This window comes from Nasonia vitripennis, chromosome 5 (assembly GCF_009193385.2).
Source record: "Nasonia vitripennis strain AsymCx chromosome 5, Nvit_psr_1.1, whole genome shotgun sequence".
Taxonomy (NCBI): Eukaryota; Metazoa; Arthropoda; class Insecta; order Hymenoptera; family Pteromalidae; genus Nasonia; species Nasonia vitripennis.
Genome location: NC_045761.1, coordinates 27,795,312 through 27,813,462, shown reverse-complemented (window position 1 = coordinate 27,813,462; position 18,151 = coordinate 27,795,312). Strand labels below are relative to the sequence as shown.

Sequence of the window (18,151 nt, the reverse complement as noted above, 5' to 3'; positions counted from 1 at the left end):
TCGCGGCTCCTTCCTTTTTCCCTTGGCCTCCTCTCCGCGAGCGCGCGGCTGATAAAATCGAAATAAAATTTGCACATCGAAAGCGAGTATGGTCGTTAAAATTTTTTCCCCCGAGCCGGGAGGCGCGTGCAATTTTCTCAGGACCAATGGAAAAACAATCCATCTTCGAGAGTGATGTATGAAAATAATCGCCGTTTACGACTGCACTCTCGGCTAGCGCGCGCGCTATTTTCATTCATTCTCCCTCCGCGCGCCGCATCTCCTGCACACCTCCGCGTTTCCACTCTTCTTCGCGATTCTTTCCCCTCCGCTTGTTTCTTTTCCCTCTCCATCTCGCTTGCACACTCTCCGTGTTCCTGCGCATCTTTCCGCACACACACATGCACGGAGCTGGCGGACTAGACCAAAATAGAGCTATCGCATAGCGTATTGAATTTTTCCGACAATGAGCTCCCTCTCTTTCTCGGGCCTTTCCCTCCGCCTGCCTCGGAAGCCCGCTAGAAGAAGAAGAAGAGGAGGAGGAGGAGGAGGAGGAGGAGGAGAGCCGTGGACCGGCGCTGCACTCTTTGTCTCTTTCTCCGGACTGACATGACGTAGGCCCAGCGCGAGGAGCATTACACTCGGCGCGCATGCGCCTGAGATCCCCGCACACGCTCGCACACACAAGCTCCTAGATCTTGGCTCGCGCGAATTCGCCCTCCCCGCCCGCGCTCGCGACGAAGGTAGCCGCGCATGTGGATGCAGCGCGTGCATGTGCCGAGCCGAGCAGGAGATTCTATGAGTAGCGCGCCGCAGCAGCATCAGCGGACGGCAGCGTACATTAGAGAACGCGCAACGTGCACTGCTCGCGCACACACACGTTTTCTAAGCCTGAGAGCACAAATTGGCCCGCGCCGCGACGACTGCTCTAGCCGCGCAGCGCCCGAGAGCAGTAGCCACGCGACTTTTGTCTTCTCGCTCGGACCGCACTCTCCCTTTCTCCGTCGCGCGTTTCCGATTTGTCCGTCGCGTCCGCATCGATCGATCGCCGCGCGATCGGCACCACGCGCGCCCTCCGGCCCGCTCGCTTCACGTAAGAGAGGGAGCTCGGGCTCGTCGTAGTGCGCCTTTTCTGTGAATCCAGTGCTCGCGTTGTGGTGTGCAGGAAGCGAAGTGCCGCCGCGCGGAAGAACAGTCTTGTGTTGCGGGCGAGGCTTGGGCGCATGATTGCCGCTGCGATTGCTAAATTGACCGATGCTGCTACTGCCGCTGCTGCTGCTGCTTAACCGCCAGCAGTGACAACTCCAGCTGCATTGAATTTTCTTTCGCTCAAGTGGCAATATCCTTTGTTCGCGCGCCCGGCGAAATCGGAATAAAACTAGAGGAGGCGGCGTTCAAGTAGTCCGCAGAGGCACGATGAGACCGTGCACCTTAATAACATTAAGTGTGCATCACGCCAGCTCAAATTAGGTTGATTCGTTCAAACCTGACTCCTCCGCCCAGATAGCTGCAGGGAGCCGGTGGAGCGCGCGCGAACGCCGAGATAATCGCTCCCCGAGAGAAGAGGAGACGTCGGAGAGCGCGCGAGGAGGCTCGATGAGTACCGGGTCGTCCTCGAGGCTCGCGCACCGTAGCACTGGGCGCTGGCGCCCCAAGCGACCCCTCGAAAATATGAGCCGTGGCCCCTGCAGGAGCTGAGCAGCAACGAGGTAAGAGATCGGGGCGCTTCTCGCTAATTAACCGTTAACAGGCCGCGCTGTGCTGTGTGCGCATACACGCGCCGAGGGGGGAGTGAGAGGAGGTTTGTTGTGTGTACACAGACTGCTCGCCTCTTTGCCGCCGCCTCGCGACGCGCGCTCTCGAAGACTCTGTGGAGCTTCTTGTGCGGCTGAGAGCGCTGTGTTGACGATTTTTTCCGGTGCAGCTGCTCCCTACCTGCTCGGATTCGCCGCGGATAAGGTATAGCTCAGCCGCTGCCGCGCGGATTCGAATGTAGGCGAACGGTAAATAAAGGAACGTTGTTCTGCCAAATTATGCTGAGATAACGCGCCCGGGAAAGTAAATACGGCCAAATTGATTCGCGCACTCGCGTCTGCGGCAGCTCACGTGTACGTATTTCAATTAGCAAATTATGAATATTACAGCGTGGCGTATTGCAGCGGCATTTTTGGCCGGCCAATTAATTCGCAAAATCTTTGAAAATCATCGGTGCGCAGAGAGAACTCACCCCTTATCGGTTCTGGGTCATCTCTCTAATTAGGGGATTTTTGCGCGCTTATCGGCCGGCACCGAAAAACTGAACCGTTCGATGAGAAGGCAAGAAAAGCCAACGCGTTGCACGCGAAGATCCGATGCATTTCACTTCTTGCGTGCAGCCTTCGCTGGCTCTCGGGCGCACACAGCTATAGACACACGTACAGTCGCGAGTACGCGATATTGCTTTCAGTAGGCGCGCTTTTTTCCCGCGGCGCACTTCCGCGTTTTAGCCCCGTGTCTTCGCGGCTCTGCTCGTTTTATAATTTCGAGCCTTTCCCGCGCGCGGAGGGGGGCAGCGCAGCAGCGGGGCTTATCATTATTTATGGAAATTAACAATATGCTAACGTGGTTACATGCACGGACCGCCGGGCATTAGCATAATTCGCGATCGGGACGAGAGAGAGGCATGTGTGCGCTAACGCGAAAAATCCCCTTTCCGAGAATGCCTGTGAGATCGCGTACTGCTGACGCGCGGACATGTTCGATGAAGGATGCGAGAACGAGAACGCACGGATGGGACGCGTGCATGTGTGCAGGCGGCCATTTGCTTTCTCACGCCGTGTTTTATCCTCCGACTCCCGGCAAACCCTCGCTAACCGTCTTATCAACCTCTTCATTTCCACTCCCACGAGTTTGCCCTATCTGCCGCACTAATATCTCTTGCCTTTGCAGACCCCAGCCTCGCCGAGGCAGTTGACGGAGCTATATCTAAACAAAGCCGTGTGCGGAGCGAAAAAGTAGAGTCCTCTCTCTCACTTGAGCCTCGTGTGGCGTCCGGCTGCGGAGATAGGGCCGAGCGAGAGAGAAAGAGAGAGAGAGAGCGAGGTCAACGACGTCATACGTGCGCATGCTGCGCACGCGAGAGATGCAGCAGCTTCTCTAACACCTACGATCCGGAAATCTCGCTTCCAGCCGTCTCTGCTTATATATAGCTTACGCCGCTGCAAGCTGCGGACGATGCCGCCGCACATAGCCGAGCTTTCGCTGCTTTTTCTTCGGCTTTTTGAGGGCAGTGCCTTGCTCCTTCTGTACGACTGGCTGTGCGGATGTGAATGCGTTTTCAGAAAAACGTCTTCAGAAACCCGCCGTTTTCCCTCGACAACGACGCGGCGCCGCGGGCCAGCGGGAATCACGGACGATTTTTCTCTCGCTCACTTCCCCTCCCCTTCCGCGGGGGCAGCGACAACGAGTGGTCGCTGCGCGCCAAGAGATACGCTTTCGCACAATGCAAACGAGATGCAGCAACAGCGGCACATGCACTGGGGGCGGCTGTAAAATTATTGTTCGTTGTATTTCACGTGGAAGTGGCGCGTATCGGAGGGAGAGAGAGAGAGAGAGAGAGAGAGAGAGAGGAGCAACGCAGCGGCGCGATAGAGGCGATATTTACCGTTGCCGCGGGGCAGCGCCATCACTTACGACGACGACGAAAAGCCAGCAGCGGCCTGCAGTTGCCGCCGATCGATCGGTTCGCGATATATCCAGCACAGTACTGCTGTGTCTCGCTCTCGCGCACGCACACATGCACTGCGCGGAGCGGAGTAGCGGTGTTAATAAATCCGTTCGCGGCGCGCTGCCCAGGTTCCGGCGTGCCTATAGCTCTGCGCGAAAATGACGCATGAATAATGAACGCGCGCCGCTCTTTTCCCGGGCAGCCCTTTTAATTGGCCAGTTTCGTGATTTTTCACCGTCGCAAATGCAAAGGATAAGCGAGGAGACTGCGTCCGAGAGCGAAAACAACCCCTTTCATTCGGGTCCGACAACTGGTTTCGCAGTCCCTCTCAAGAACTTGGTCGCGAAAATATTTTGTACTTTCTCGCTTAACAGCGTCTACGAGTGAGCTGCTCGGGTAACCCGGCATCCGGGCAATGAACGAGATGACGTCGGGACCTTGCGCGAATTCCACAGCTGCGCGCGGCTTCAAACACGAAAACTTCTGAGCCAGCCTGTACACGGAGCGCATCTCTCACCTGAGCGGATTCTGCCCCCCCAAGTGGTCGTGCAAGGGCTGCGCCGCTACCTGAACTCGGCATCGGTGCATTCGCGGAGACTGGCCCCGTCCGACAGCTCGCGGCGGACTGCAGGGGTCGAAATCAAAGGGAGAGCCGGAGTAGCAGCGACAGTAAAAAAGGTACCGGCCTTTCGGACTCGCGCATAACAATAATGACGATGCTACGATGCCGATCGCCCCCCGTCCGTCAACTGGCCCCCGTTATTTCTGCCCGGTCCCTCTCTCGCTCGCGCGTATCCCTTTTTTAGCGGGATGCTGATGCAGCACACGCGCGCACACACGCTGTTGCCTCCTTTCCCCCTTCCCCGGGCCTTGCTGGGCCGCGACCGGCGGCGGCCAGCTGCGGGTCAGTTTTCGACGGGCACGCGGCGTATTAAGATGGTACGCGCAAAATTCATCCCAAGACCGACTCCTCGCTCGGCCCTCATCGCGATCCGCGCCCTTTAGACTTCCTTCCGATCGTCGCAACACAGTGATTCGTGCTTTCGAGTTTTTCCAAAAAATAAGCTCTCGGCGTCAAAGCAGGATGAAGGAGAGCAAGCGGGGCGACAGCAGCCACAGTGAATAGACGCCGAGAGAAGCGCGGATCGTGATTCCTTTAGGCTCATCCTTGACTCCTTCGAAATTTCAAGTTCGGAAATGTGATAATGATACGCGGCGGCCCGTGGTGATGGATTTTTCGACACACGGTAAATCCCCGCTCCTTCTACTTTGGTTTTCTTGCTTCTTCTACTGCTGTGTTGATCAACTTTTCTTAATCGTTCGCCGAGTATCAACTCCGACGTCCGGGCCGGCTGCCATAATGCGCATTATAATTTTGTTCCCGCGCTCTCCCCTTCCTCCGCTCCCGTCGGTAGCACGGGGTCAGTTATGTCGAGTATATGTATATTCGCGGCAGCACCAGGGACGCGCTGCATCAGCAGCAGCCGTTGGAAATGCTAACGCGCGTTTCGTTCGCGTCTAGTCACTTAATTTTCAATTATCGAGACGCGCGTTACGCGGCTGCTGCTCTGCCGCTATTCGTTAGCGACGCTCGCGTGGAATTTCGGTTTAGTATTTGACGTGCGTTTCGCTCGATCGATCGCCGGACGGCCGCCGATGCAGTTCGGCACCGCGCCGCTGCGCGAAATTCCGGCGTGAGAAATTATTTTGGATATGCGAAAGGAGTTGGCCTCAGTTGCTATAGCTGCTCTGGCTCTCCGCTCCGATTTTTCAATTTCCCGCACGCGGCTCATGTTTTCGGAGCCGTGCCGATGATTACATTCGCGCTCGCCTAAATTCACGCGCGCGCGCGCTCGCGTTTTAATGACAGGTATGGGTATTACCTGCGCGGCTGAATGCAAAATAGCCCGGCTGAATTATTTAATTAGAATAATCAAGCAAACTTGGCGCTGCTTCGATTATAGGAGCTGCGAAAGCCTCGTCAAAGTTGCAAATTAGCAACATTACAAAGGGCTTGATTACCTCATTACTGCATGCACCAGTCTGCGCTAACGCTCGCGCTTGTCCTTTTTTCGCCTTGATTTTCGATACTTACAATGGATGCCGAGCTCCGGAATTAAAAAATCGCTGCACCGATTCCGTTGCTCTGGCTCGGCTGTTTTTCTCCCGATTTCTCCCGATTCTCGGCAATTAGAGCCTAATGGGGCGGCTAGCGTTCGAAGCCACTCGATCTCTGTCGTCCGGAGAGACGGGAGGGTTGCTGCTCCTGCAGGGGGGCAAAGCCGACGTCTTTCCACGAGGGTGGCTGCCACTGCTGGCGTCTTACTCCACCAACTCTTTCCGGACGACTCCTTTTTAAAAATACGGACGTGTCGCGGATTACGCCAAGTTTCACAATTACTTTGTGTGTATTTTTATCGGTTTGGCACTGCGGCTCGATAGCTTACTTATACCTTGTAAAAGTTCTGCGGTCCGTTTGCTCGAACGCGCTAAAAATATGCTGCCACTGCCAGGAGGATCAAACACGTGCACGCTAATTTATTTTATCGAGAACGCGTATTTTCTCAAGCTAATGATATACTATCGTCTGGCGGACTATACTTTCATTGTACCGATGAGAAAGTATCTCGCAAGAATTTGGCAAACTTTTCTGACGTTTTTAGCTCCGTCCGTGCAGGCGTGGCAAGCGCCGCGCAAATATAGAACCTCTTGCCAAGCAGGCAACGTTGTTATTGCGGAGAAGTAAGAAATCGCATCCCCTTCAATCGGCTCCGGAAAAAATAAAAGAGCCCGAGGAACTTTCGATCCGCGTGCCAGCAGTGTACGGTCTCTCACGCGGTCTTTCGTTTTGGCAGCGAGTCTCGCCTGAAGAAAAACCAAGAGAGCCGGAAGAGGAGTAGGCCGGAAAGGGTGTCGTCGTCTCCCTCTTTTTCCTCCTCAGACGTTAAAAATTTCGCGCCCCGTCTCTCGACGAGGAGAGCCGGCGACGATGGGGAGGCCACTCGAACGCACCAGGGGCTGCAAGAAAAATAATTACTCCGCCGGAGAGAGAGAGAGAGAGAGAGAGAGAAAGAGAGAGAGCAAGATGGGGTGAGATCGAGAAAGTACACGGGAGAACTTTTCTCGCTTTCAGCTTCGGCCAGACGAAAAAACTGCGGGTGCCGTGTGCTATATCTGTGTGCAGTATGGGGCGGACCCTCGCCTCTCGCTCTCGTCTTTCATATCTGATGAGGCGAGGAACCGCATCTCTCGCTCCTTTTGTTTCCGATACTCGGTTTGATAACTCACAGGAGCAGTTTTTTCCTTCCTCGCGCCCGGCGAATAACATTATACGCGCAGGTCAAAGTATCGGATTCTACGGTGTGGAGTTTTATTGCGGTTACCGGGCTACTCTATTTCGAGCGTAATTTTGTGATATTCTATTTCCCATGCTTGGAGCCCACTACGCGGATTCGACGTATTATGATTATTATTATTAATATTATTGCGAGAAAATAAATTATAATTCAATCTTAATAATGCATGAATTATCAAGATTATTCCCCTCATGATTATCGACGTTTTATTACTCAAACTTTATCATAATCATAATCTTTATTATGATTATCAACGCCATCACTATCACACATCGACGATGCTCCGCAGCGAAGCGTAATATAAAAACATTTTACGACGATTATTGCGCTTTAATATTTCACCATATAAGCGTACAGATGATAACAGCGAAATCCACGAGCACTAAAATACACGCCTCGTGAAATTTTTCGTTTTCCGATCAATAAACGCCAATAATTCATCAGAGTCGTTAAGAGCAAAAAACGGCTTCGATATATATGTATATCAGTAGGTGCGCGGATGAAGCAGTTAATATTGCAGCCCGGCTCAGCGATGAGATAACGATAATAATTAAATCGTCAGAAGCGCATAATATATTCGTTTCGCCAATCCGGCATTATTTACAGCGGCGAAAATAATATATATAGGCGCGCGAGCGCGAAATCCGAACGCGAGGGAGGCGGCGGCCGCGCGGGGATGAGGAAGAGCGAGAGAGGCGCATATCCGATAAATTCCCTCGTCGGAAGCTGCTGCCGGAAATTGGCTCTGCGGTCGAACTCTTTTAACGCCGGCGGAGAGGCGAAAAAACTGGAGAGAGGCAGAGAGAGTAGAAAAATACGCGGCGACTCGTGTTCCGACCTCGGAAATTCCGTGTGTCGCTGTTGCCTTTTTTCGACTGGACAGCATCGGAGGGGGAAACGACACGTTACGCGTATCGACGAGCCGCGATTATCTCTCGGCGAGTTTCAGCGAGCGCGGGCTTTTTTTAATCTCTTCGGCTCGTACGCGCGATTTGCTCGGACGTTTACATTTACGTACACCCGCTCGATGGTTTATTCATCCGAAAAGTTATCGGCGTTTTCGTCGTATGTATGAATTTCGACAAAATCAGGGGTGCTAGGATTGTCCATATGCATACTTATTTTTGAACGTATGAATCATCCAAAAATGCCGTCTAGCGCAAGCTGCGTCATGAATATTTACAGATTCATTTGCAGTTACACCAGCTAGGGTGGGAAATAAAATAAAAATAGAATTCACTGCCGACTTTTTTCCAGTAAAAGCGAGCGTTTGTTGCCGTCCACCCATACAGCATTTTTGCTACGCGACACAAAGTGGGAGGGGTGAAAAAGGAGAGCCTACTCCGGGAGCGCCCCAATCGGCGTTATTGATCAACAACAATATCGAAGTACCGCCGCTCTACTACGTCACGTGCGTCTCTCTCCTATGGTCTATGGCGTCGCGTTGTGCCAAAGGGGAGACCGAGTGAGCGAGAGAGAAAAATAATGGCGTAAAAAATGGACGATCTGGAGCTAGGGGATGCTCGTCTTGCTCCTTCATTTCTTTTCCACAGCCTCCTCGCGGGCTCTTTTGTTCGAATCTCTTCATCGTTCGTTGTACGCTCGTCTTCTACACCTCCGGTTTTTTGCAGGATCGGGCGGATTCGCGGTTTGGTGTGTGGTAAGTGTTATGATAATGTGACTACTTACTGTATCTTGTTGAAACACTGCATTTTTTGTAGACGGAAACGGTTGCTCTTGTATTTCATTTGTCAAATTCCAAATATCGAGTTTACTTGCAAGTCGTTCCTGCCATTGAGCTTTCCAATTTAATTTTTACATCAATATTTAGTAGCTGTCTCGGTACTACCAAACGTATCATATACAGCGGAAGATAATTTCATTTTTAACTTTCCAAAGCAATTTTTTCGTGATCTATCGCATTTAGCTCGACATATGTCATTCTCCCAACAGCCAGTTGTCACGCTGCTGGCGTATATTCGTCTCTATATGCTATAATCGAATGACAGCATAGGGTATATGCGCGAGCATGAGTAATTCGTTCGTCAAGTCCACTTTTCTACCCGCACCAAGGACTCTATTTACTGTAAACAATATCGGCCCACGTTTTTCCACATCTTTTCCATTACACAAATTAAAAATACTATCTGCACGGTAAATAATCGACAGTGCAAGGGCGCCACGCCATACAGGAAGAAAAAATAGTGGAAAATCATTACAGAGGAAATCAGTCGCGAATGTAAATTGAGTTTGTAAGGGGCGCGGGTGCGCGCGCGCGCGCGCGACGCGAGTTACAAAGTAATCATCGAAGCGGCCATATTGCGTTAGCACAGTGAGCGCTACAACGGCTCTCTCTCTCTCTCTCTCTCTCTCTCTCTCTATCTCCATTGCCCGGCGCGCGACTGTCGTACACAAAGCGCGAGCCCACGCGCTAAATTACGTTATATCTACGGAAACGATTGACTTCATTCATGCGCCCAGCGCCAGCGCGGCTAACGCGATTTTTTCATTATTCGCGTCCGTGTCCCGTTCATTAGCTCATTATGCCAGCGAGCCGCTGATGCAGCCCTGTCCGTTTCGTCATTACTCCGCGCGAATCGGTCGCTTTTTATTCCGGAGAATCGTCAACAGGATTTCGCTCGTTCTCATTTTTTCATCGCTTCAAATGTTTTTCACTCGATTCGCGGGAAGAGCACGAAAAGTCCCGAAAATAAATTCTGAGTTTTTCCGAGCGTATTTTCATGCGCGCGGATATTTGTCGCGTTGAGCTTTATGGAAACATTTTTGTATTGTGTATGCCGGGGCTCTGCATTTTCGCGTTGTTATTGATTTTATGCGCTGTCCATTATTCATAATGACGGACTCGTGGGAACGTACGCGGCGCCCAATTGAATATAAATCACCGAAAACAGAATATATGTACGCGCGCTGACGTTTAAAAAAGCCGTTAAAAACAAAGCTGAGCATTTCGTTTTCAATGCAGCGTTGCGAATATAGTTGCTGTGAATTCGGAAACATTGCTTTCCATTTTTTGCTATCTCTTGTTCTCTTTTTATTCGTATACAGTTCTGACACACTGCTTGATACGTAATATACTTTGTTCCTTGCGCAGCTCCGGCATAATTACAGCATAATAATATGAGAGCACCGATTGTATTATGTTAATGCATTAATTGTACGCTGATGATGATTTTAGTCCCGCGTATTGATCGCCACGCGTAATTTCAGAATTTCCCGGAATTAGCGCGCGGCACACTTTGAGCGCTTTTGGATATAATGGAGTAGCATTTAGTGAAAAACAAAAGCAAACTTTCGGGCGAGCGGGCGCGAACGAATCTAAATACCAAATATCGCGATACGATCGAGCACTCCCTCGCTCTTCCATTATTCCTTATTCGCCATCGCCCCGCGCGTCTTCCGCATTTCTCGCGCTGTCTTGTCCCGATGTCCCGAGGGAGCGGCTCGGGCGCAAAAACCGAAATTTTGTACGCGGACCTACCCCGGCCAAGTTTTTAAGGCTTCCATTAGCGCTGATAGCGCCACGGGGTTTCTAAGACTCGCGCGCTCGTTTGCCCGATTTGCAAATGGGAGCATTTCTTTTCTCCCTTGCTCCCCCCTCTTTCTCGGAGCGAGGCAATAAATGTGCTGTAGGCTTAGAAGGGAGCGTCGCATTGTTTCGAGGCGTCTACTCAGACGCGATTATTTCAAGTCTTACGAGATGTTCTAAAAACAGCCGTATTTATAGCGTTCGCGATTCGAGATAAAATTCGCTTCCGAGAACTCGTCACCTAAAGTCGAGCGAGATATTCGAAAACTAGTAGAGTCTGTGGATTCTTTTTTTCGAAAAAAATGGCGCTCTGGCGCGAAGCGCGGAACCGGCGCGCGGCTGCTGGCAGTCTGCCGAGAGCGCGCGTTATAGCCAGCTCTATCTAGCTCGCATCTCTTTCCTTTTCTTCGCTTCGCCGTCGTGCGCGCGCGATCGCTCCACGCGTACGCGGCTTTCCACTTATCGGCCGCCGAGGCGCAAGTAGAAGGAGAAGCGAGAATTCAGTGCGATGCATGGCGCACTTCCTTCGTGGGTGGCGGCACTGCGGCTCCGGGAATAGGCGCCGGAACAACAATTTTTTTTCGAATTTTCGCGCCCCGCTCCTGCAGCCATTTTTCCCCTGGCGAAAGGGTCCATCGCTTCCAGTGCGGCCCCCATCCCCCGACTGTTTTTCCTCCAGCCAGCCGCAGAACAGCTCCATAATACGGAAAGCCGCAGCAGCGAAACGCCGAGCGATATATAATTTACGGCAGCAGTGGCATCGCGCTCGACAACAGTGTGACGCGACACGGTAAATTAGACGCGAGTGCGGTCCTCCTCCTCTCTCCCTCTCTCTCTCTCTCTCTCCCTCCGCCATCTCCCCCCTCGCATAACCGGAAATTTCGCGCGAGCTCGATCCCGACGCGTGCATCGCTTTTCCGGATGTACACGATGGAGTGTATAGGTGCGCACACGTACACGCGAGCTCGCGCGCGTCGATCGGAAAGTTCTAATTTTACGTGGATTTTAGCGCATTCCGAGCAGCGGCAGGACTCAAGGCTGCAGCGTCGAGCCGAGAATTAAAACAAACAGATTTTTGCGCGTGCTTATGAGTCGCGCGATGGCCAAATAGCCTCTACTTCACGGCGGCGATCGACGACGGATCCTTGCGGGAACTACAATCGTTTGGCTTTGCTTTGGAAAATTCAGATTCGCCCCAAACACATGTTTCGTCGGAACGACCGGAATTCAAATGTTGATTCACGGACGAAAAAGCTACTTTTTCCAAGTATCTGGGCAAATCAGAGTTTTCTCAACTATGCAAATCGAATGCGCACACATCGTAACAAATCCAGTGATTATAGCTCCAGAGGATTATGAATATTTTACGATGCGATTGTGCATTATTGATTTTCCGCCTTGTATTATCGTGCCATATAATATGTACACTATATGCGAATAGACGCGCATGCGGCTTTCGCGAAATAATTAATTTCCGAAGAATTTAATATGGTCATGAATATTATAATATTCGCTCTATCCGCGAAAGTTAATTTATTATAAATTGCGCCTAGTCAAAGGCAAATGGTAGTGCAGTTCTTTGCTTCGAGTCAATCGCTTCCGCGAGCGCAACGTTGTAAGAAGAACAACAATATTCTCGGGTATAAAATAAAAATCAAACAATGCAGCTGGGCAGCGCCGAAATTCAGCTCGACTGGGCGCAAATAAGCGCGAACGCAGCACAATGCGCCGGCAGCCGGAAATAAAAAGTCTGCCAATTTAATACGTGTCGATTAAATGCATTACACGTGTATTTGCAGCGGGCAAACGGCCGGCAGCCTGCATTATAAACCAGGCGCAACTATATATGCGCGCGCGGTATAGCATCAGCAGCAGCGCCGCCGCCGCAGCCGCGAGGTAAACAAATATGGCCAAATAAGCTCGGCGCTCGCATAAATATTTTTGCGCGCTGGCGCACTCTTCTTTCCGCGGCGCGCTCGCGCCGTTCGCCCGCGTTGCGTAAGCTTCTAGAATAACCCGCTTCAAAATGGGAGATTTTTCGGATCGAGAGCAGGCGAGAGTGGACTGCAAGTCGAATTAAAAGCAGACCTGCGGCCAACTGCAGCAGCGGCGGCGGCGGTGATGTCAGGGACTCGAGAGGGGAGAGGTGCAGGGGAGATCGTTCAAGGTTGAATTATTTCAACTGGCCATCGCTGGCCGCATCGATTGTTCGCATTTCGATGCTCGGTCTCCGCCTAACCGCACGATTTGCGCGCCTTCTTTCACGTACCCTCCGCGGCGAAGAAAAAATCGGACGATATTTTTGCTACTCTTTTTCGAGCGTTGCCAAATTAACGTCGACCATTGAATTATGTGCTCTCCCGCAGCTCTAAAGATTTCAACTTAATGCAAAAATATCATTCGCCAATGCGTCTAAAAATTAATTTGGCACGAGGAGATAATTCGCTCCGCGTTAAAAAACACCGAAATGGCTAGTGCGCTAGGAATCGACTCGCGGTACTTGCACTTGGCAGAGTCGCAACGCTGACCCCAATTAATATTACTTCTATTTCGAGCGTTTCATAAAAATGCACCCACTTAATTCTCGGTCTCCCTTGCACGTATCGCCCGCCAAAAAGAACGCGACGATGGAAAATCCAATTTTTCATAGACACTCTGTTTCCCTTAATTAAAACATCAAATTGATTGCGGCAAGTGGATGGCTGCGCAGCACCTCGACTCAGCGGCGGCGTCTTCCCGGATCGCGCTCTCGCGGGCTAAAATAAATGAAAATGAAATCAATTATAAAAGTGTTTGAGGAGCCTCCGAGGCACTCGCCCTCGGCTCTCCCGATAGGTACAGAGACGCGGGCGCGCGAGCAAGCGAACGGACGGTCGAGAGACGAACTGTGCTGGATCTTGAATTTTCTTAATTAAAAATCCACGGGCTTCGCTTTCAATTAAAAAGCGACTAACAGTTCGCCCCCGCCGCCTTTCTTCCGATGGGGGCCGACTCTCGGCCCGACCTACGATTTCATTATTATCTCTCGCTGCGAGCGCGGGACACGGGCCACCATTTTTCGCCCAGCGCGAGCCACCCTCGTGCGATGCGTTACGCACCCCCGTCTGCGGAGGAGAAAAATTCGCCGCGCACGCGGTACAGTCTGCGCAGAATCCGCCTAGACTTTTTACATTTCCTGCTGCTCCGCTCGATTGTATTGTTACTTCGTTATATAAGGCGCGCATATAATCTTTTGTTCTCATCTCATCAGCGGCGACTCGCCAACTTGGCCGGCTGCGGCTTTTTTTCAAACAAGTAAAAATTACGCAAGTTGCTAAGTGGATTACTTCCATTGTGACACCTTGGCAACTTTTAGTATCGTAACTTTACTTGACTGCGTCGCTCGCCGCGCGGGAAACTTTGAACCGCCATATAATTCTCCGCGGTGGCGTTACGATATTAAAGATTTTCCAGCCCCGTTTTTCGGGACAAGCGTAACGAGGACGCGAAAATAATACAGCAAACTCGGCGATCGCGCGTTCTAATCCGATTCGGCTGAGCGGGCTTTGCGCGCGCAACGTAGTCTCTATCTCTCTCTCTCTCTCTCTCTCTCTCTCTCTCTCTCTCTCTCTCTCTCTCTCTCTCTCTCTCTCTCTCTCTCTCTCGCCCCGTCGTCCCGAGATCCTACTACGTACTCGCCCAGCCGGACAGTCAGAGATAAAAACGTTGAAACTCCCGGCGAGGCTCGTCACGGCAGCAGCCGCTCGCACCGCTACCTCATCAGCGAGAGATTCTTTTCTGGCGGCGGCCGATTTATTATGCCTCCTAAATCTCGGCCTCCTCTTCTTTTGTCCCTCTTCCGCGCACACTTTTACGAAACTTTCTTCCGGCCGCCGCGGAAATTTCATTATAACCGCGCGCGACGTCCGCGCGATAAGAGCGAGAGCAACTCCTGGCGCACGTGAAATATTGCGGGCTTCAGAAATCTTCTTCGTTCTTTGCCGCGGCGGCGCTGCCTCTTCTTCTTTTTCTTCTTCCGCGAGAGGCTTTTTCCAGTGCTAATTGGCGCGCGAGGATTAGCCGAGAGCTTTCGGACTCGAGCGAGCTGAGCTTTCCCCAGTTTCGCTATCTGTTTTTCCCAGTTCACAGAAACGGATAACGAACGACGCTTTTTAGACGTCGAAGGTCACCTGTGCAGCGGAGACAATGATATGCAGCACGCGTTTCCGTTTTAAAAAGCATTGTCCGGGGGGAGAGATCCTTGAAAAAAGCTATGAAATTAAATTCGGCCTCAGAAGCACAATAACGAAAGAGTCTCAATTTTTCCTCCAATTTACCGAGAAATCTCGTTCGCCGCGTCGCCGCAGCGTGCAACTGTCATAATAAACGGAAGTCGCGAAATAGCACGCAGAGTAGCGGAGTCACTCCTATCCGTCACGTCGACAATGGTCAGAGGCGCGCGTTACACAAAACTGTAAATATCGCGTACACTGCAGGCTCGAAGCGCGCATCGAAAGTCGCGCAAGGCCGACCTTTGAGAATCCATTATTGGAGCAGCGCACAAAGCGAAAAAAATCTTCGTCCCACGGCCAGTGACGTATAAGGGCCAATTCAAAGTGGCTTCCAACAATGTGTAGTCGCATCGATGCTCGCAAGGTCGCCGGGACGGGACGTTGTAGTTCCGTGCACAAAGAGTCTCTGCGATTTTTTTCGACTGTTTAAGCCACTTGTTTGTGCATGCCGCGGGCTGTCATTTTCGTGCCATATTGCTGTTTGCGGCCGGCGCAATTGAAGGAGTAGGTATACTCTGCAGCGACGCGGCGGCGCAGAGAAAAGAACGCGCACTTAGTCATTTATGTACACGCAATAGGCGCTCGCGCGCGCGAGAGCTCGACCCGGCGATTAGCTTGTTAAAAAAGAAACGCGAGGAGAAGCGGGATGCGCCGGCTCGACTCCAGACGTTGTTTGAGCATGCGGTATCGAGATTTTTACGACTCGCTGCTATGTGGGTTGTCGATGATGGGCTTCACTTCGACATTCGAAGCGAGGATGCGTGCGCGCGAATTCAGTTTATTGCCTAAAATTATTGTTTCCGAATAACAACAATTTTGAAACGCTCTTTTCACGTCCATTCGGAAACTCGTAATGGTTACGCACGCAAGAAAGCATCGAAATACTTGTCTGAATACGCTAACTGCGTACAACGAATCATTGTGTAATTGAACATGTCGATCAAATGTTGCGGAAACGGATCTATACAAAAATGACAAAGTGTACTTCCGCCTCGGATTTATTTTTGCTGAATTCGAATTTCATTTCGAGTGAAATTCGCTTGAAATGCGGGGAAAATCGAACATTTGTTTGTATGTTTGCGCAAAGGCAATAACCGTATTTTAATGATCAAACAGAAACCCGGTCGCGCGCGCTTCCGCTAAATCCAAATAAAAATCGACGGTCTGGCATAGCGAAAACGAAGCAATAACTGCAAAAATCGGAAAAAACCCAAAAAGTGCGGAAAAAATGAGAGGAAAGCTTGAAAAAGAAAAAGACCGCTCTCGAGCTCTTGAACGAATCACGCGACTGCCGGAGAATTGCGGCAGTAGCGCATCGAGTTCAGCGAGAGCGAGCGTGTGCGTTCGTTTGCCGTTGTCGTCGTCGTAGTCGTAGGTCATGGCAGCTAAATTCGCGTGGGTGCAGCATGCGTGCGTGCACTCACACTTGCAACACAACAGAGCAGCAGCAGCAGCGGTGGCGGCAGCGGCAGCGGCAGAGGGGGAGGACAGCGTGCTTTAGCGTGCGAGTGAGCGAGAGAGCCGAGCCAGTAGCCCCGACACCGCAAACGAAGTATCGATTGGCCGGCGGCTGCAGCCCGGCGCAAGAAAATAGCGCGCGCTGTACTCGCGCAAACTTCATTCGAGCGTCGGAAAGTTTTCAGCGGAAAGAGTTGCCTGCCCCCTCCCCCGCCTGCTGCTTCCCATCTAATCGAATGAAAACAATAAAATTGCAGCGGAGATTGGAATTTTTTTCGGGGCCGCCGCAGAGGGGAGAACTGCAGGCTTATCGAGGATGCACTTTCGAGAGCGCAGGAAATTTCGAGAGGGTGCAACGCAGCGACTGATTGGAAGGTGCAGGGCTCGTTCGATGACCCTGCGCTTCGCCCTTCACAGGGGCAGCTTTTACAATTTATTTTTCGGCCTGCGCTTTTGACGGGAGGGACCGAGGGAGAGGAATCTCGTTGGGGCTTTTTCGCGCAGCCAGACATTGCCCCGGAGAAATGATCACGGTGTTTCTGCGAGCCGCCATAAAATAAAGCGGCGAAAAACGCGATCCACTCTCGGAGTACAAGCCGGCCGCGAAAAACTCTCCCGGCGACGACGACGACTGCTTTCCACTCGCCCACTCCTACGCGCGCGCCTCTATATAGCACAGCCTCGCGATATAGATCTGCACCTACGTAAAACTAACGGCGCGTCTTGTCTGCCGCGCGCTCTCCCGCAGCCGTATACTCTCCGGGCTACGCCTCTGCCGGGAGAGAAAATGCGGAGGGATTACTTTCTCATTTAGATTTTATCGCCCGACACTTCTCTTTCTCTCTATCTCTTTTAAATTTCTCGATCGCGCGCACCGAGTCCTCCCGCGCGGAGCTTGCACAAAGCGCATAAGCTCGTCCCTGTCGGCGCGTGGCCATTTCCAAGGAGGATCGAGTAAAAGGGAGGTCCTTTGTTTTTACTAATTACCCTCGGCCGCTCTCCGGCGGCTCAGACCCTTTGCAGCGGCGCGAGAAAAGGCGCTCGCCCGCCCGATCATTAGGCGACTAGCCAAGAGGCTGTCCTCTCCTTCGCTACGAGCTTTTCGAGGCCCGCGGACTCCAGCAGTCGCTGATCGATTGCCGGGAGAATTTTTAATTGATGAACGCTGACTGCTGCGCGGTTGAAAAAAAAGCAGAGGCACACCCCTCGGCCGCTGTCCTTGGGACAAGCGCGAACAATAAAAAGAGCGGGCCATCTGTTTATAGACAAACAGCATCAGCGCGGCGCGTCCAACGGACAGCGGTGAAGTTTCGCGAAGGCCTAGCCGACTCCTTTTTGTTCTCTCGCTGCGTACGCATACCTGGCCGAGTGCGCGTGGCAATTTGCATGAGCGGAGAGCCAGCTGGCTAGGCAAAAAATCAGGGACGATTGGTCAACCGTGCCCAGCTCCGCCGCTCGCGTTGTTGCTATTATAGAGTACGCGTGGCCCGTGGCGAGCTCCTATGCCTCGATGGATTATTTATACCAACTTTTTGGCGGGCATTTTTTTGCAAACTATGTAAAAGTCCTACTCCGCGCCTTTCAGCAAACCGGAAAGAGCTCCCGGCGGCCGTAGAGAAAGAGAAGCTAGTTTAGTGGGGCAGAAAGTTTGGGCCGCCAAAAATAGCTATGCAGATTCTTTTGGTTCGCTATTTCGTTTAATGAGAGCTTTTCGCACAAAAGCGTCGAGGCAGAAGAAACGACGCCGTCCCTTCTCTTGTCTAGGAACACTAGACTCTTCTGCCCATTCTTCCCTTTCATTCTCTTCGCTCGCGCGGCGGTTGTCGCTGTCTCT

The 18,151-nt window shown here is 51.9% G+C and overlaps 1 protein-coding gene across 1 annotated transcript in view; it reads left to right on the top strand.

Moving 5' to 3' along the window:
• The first annotated feature begins 767 nt into the window (after positions 1-767).
• Positions 768-18,151, top strand: part of LOC100679002 (zinc finger protein rotund) — a 119,514-nt gene continuing 102,130 nt past the window's right edge. Inside the window, exon 1 of the mRNA XM_016985806.3 lies at positions 768-1,688. The gene's annotated coding sequence lies outside the window, so the exon portion shown is untranslated. The remainder of the gene's footprint in view (positions 1,689-18,151) is intronic.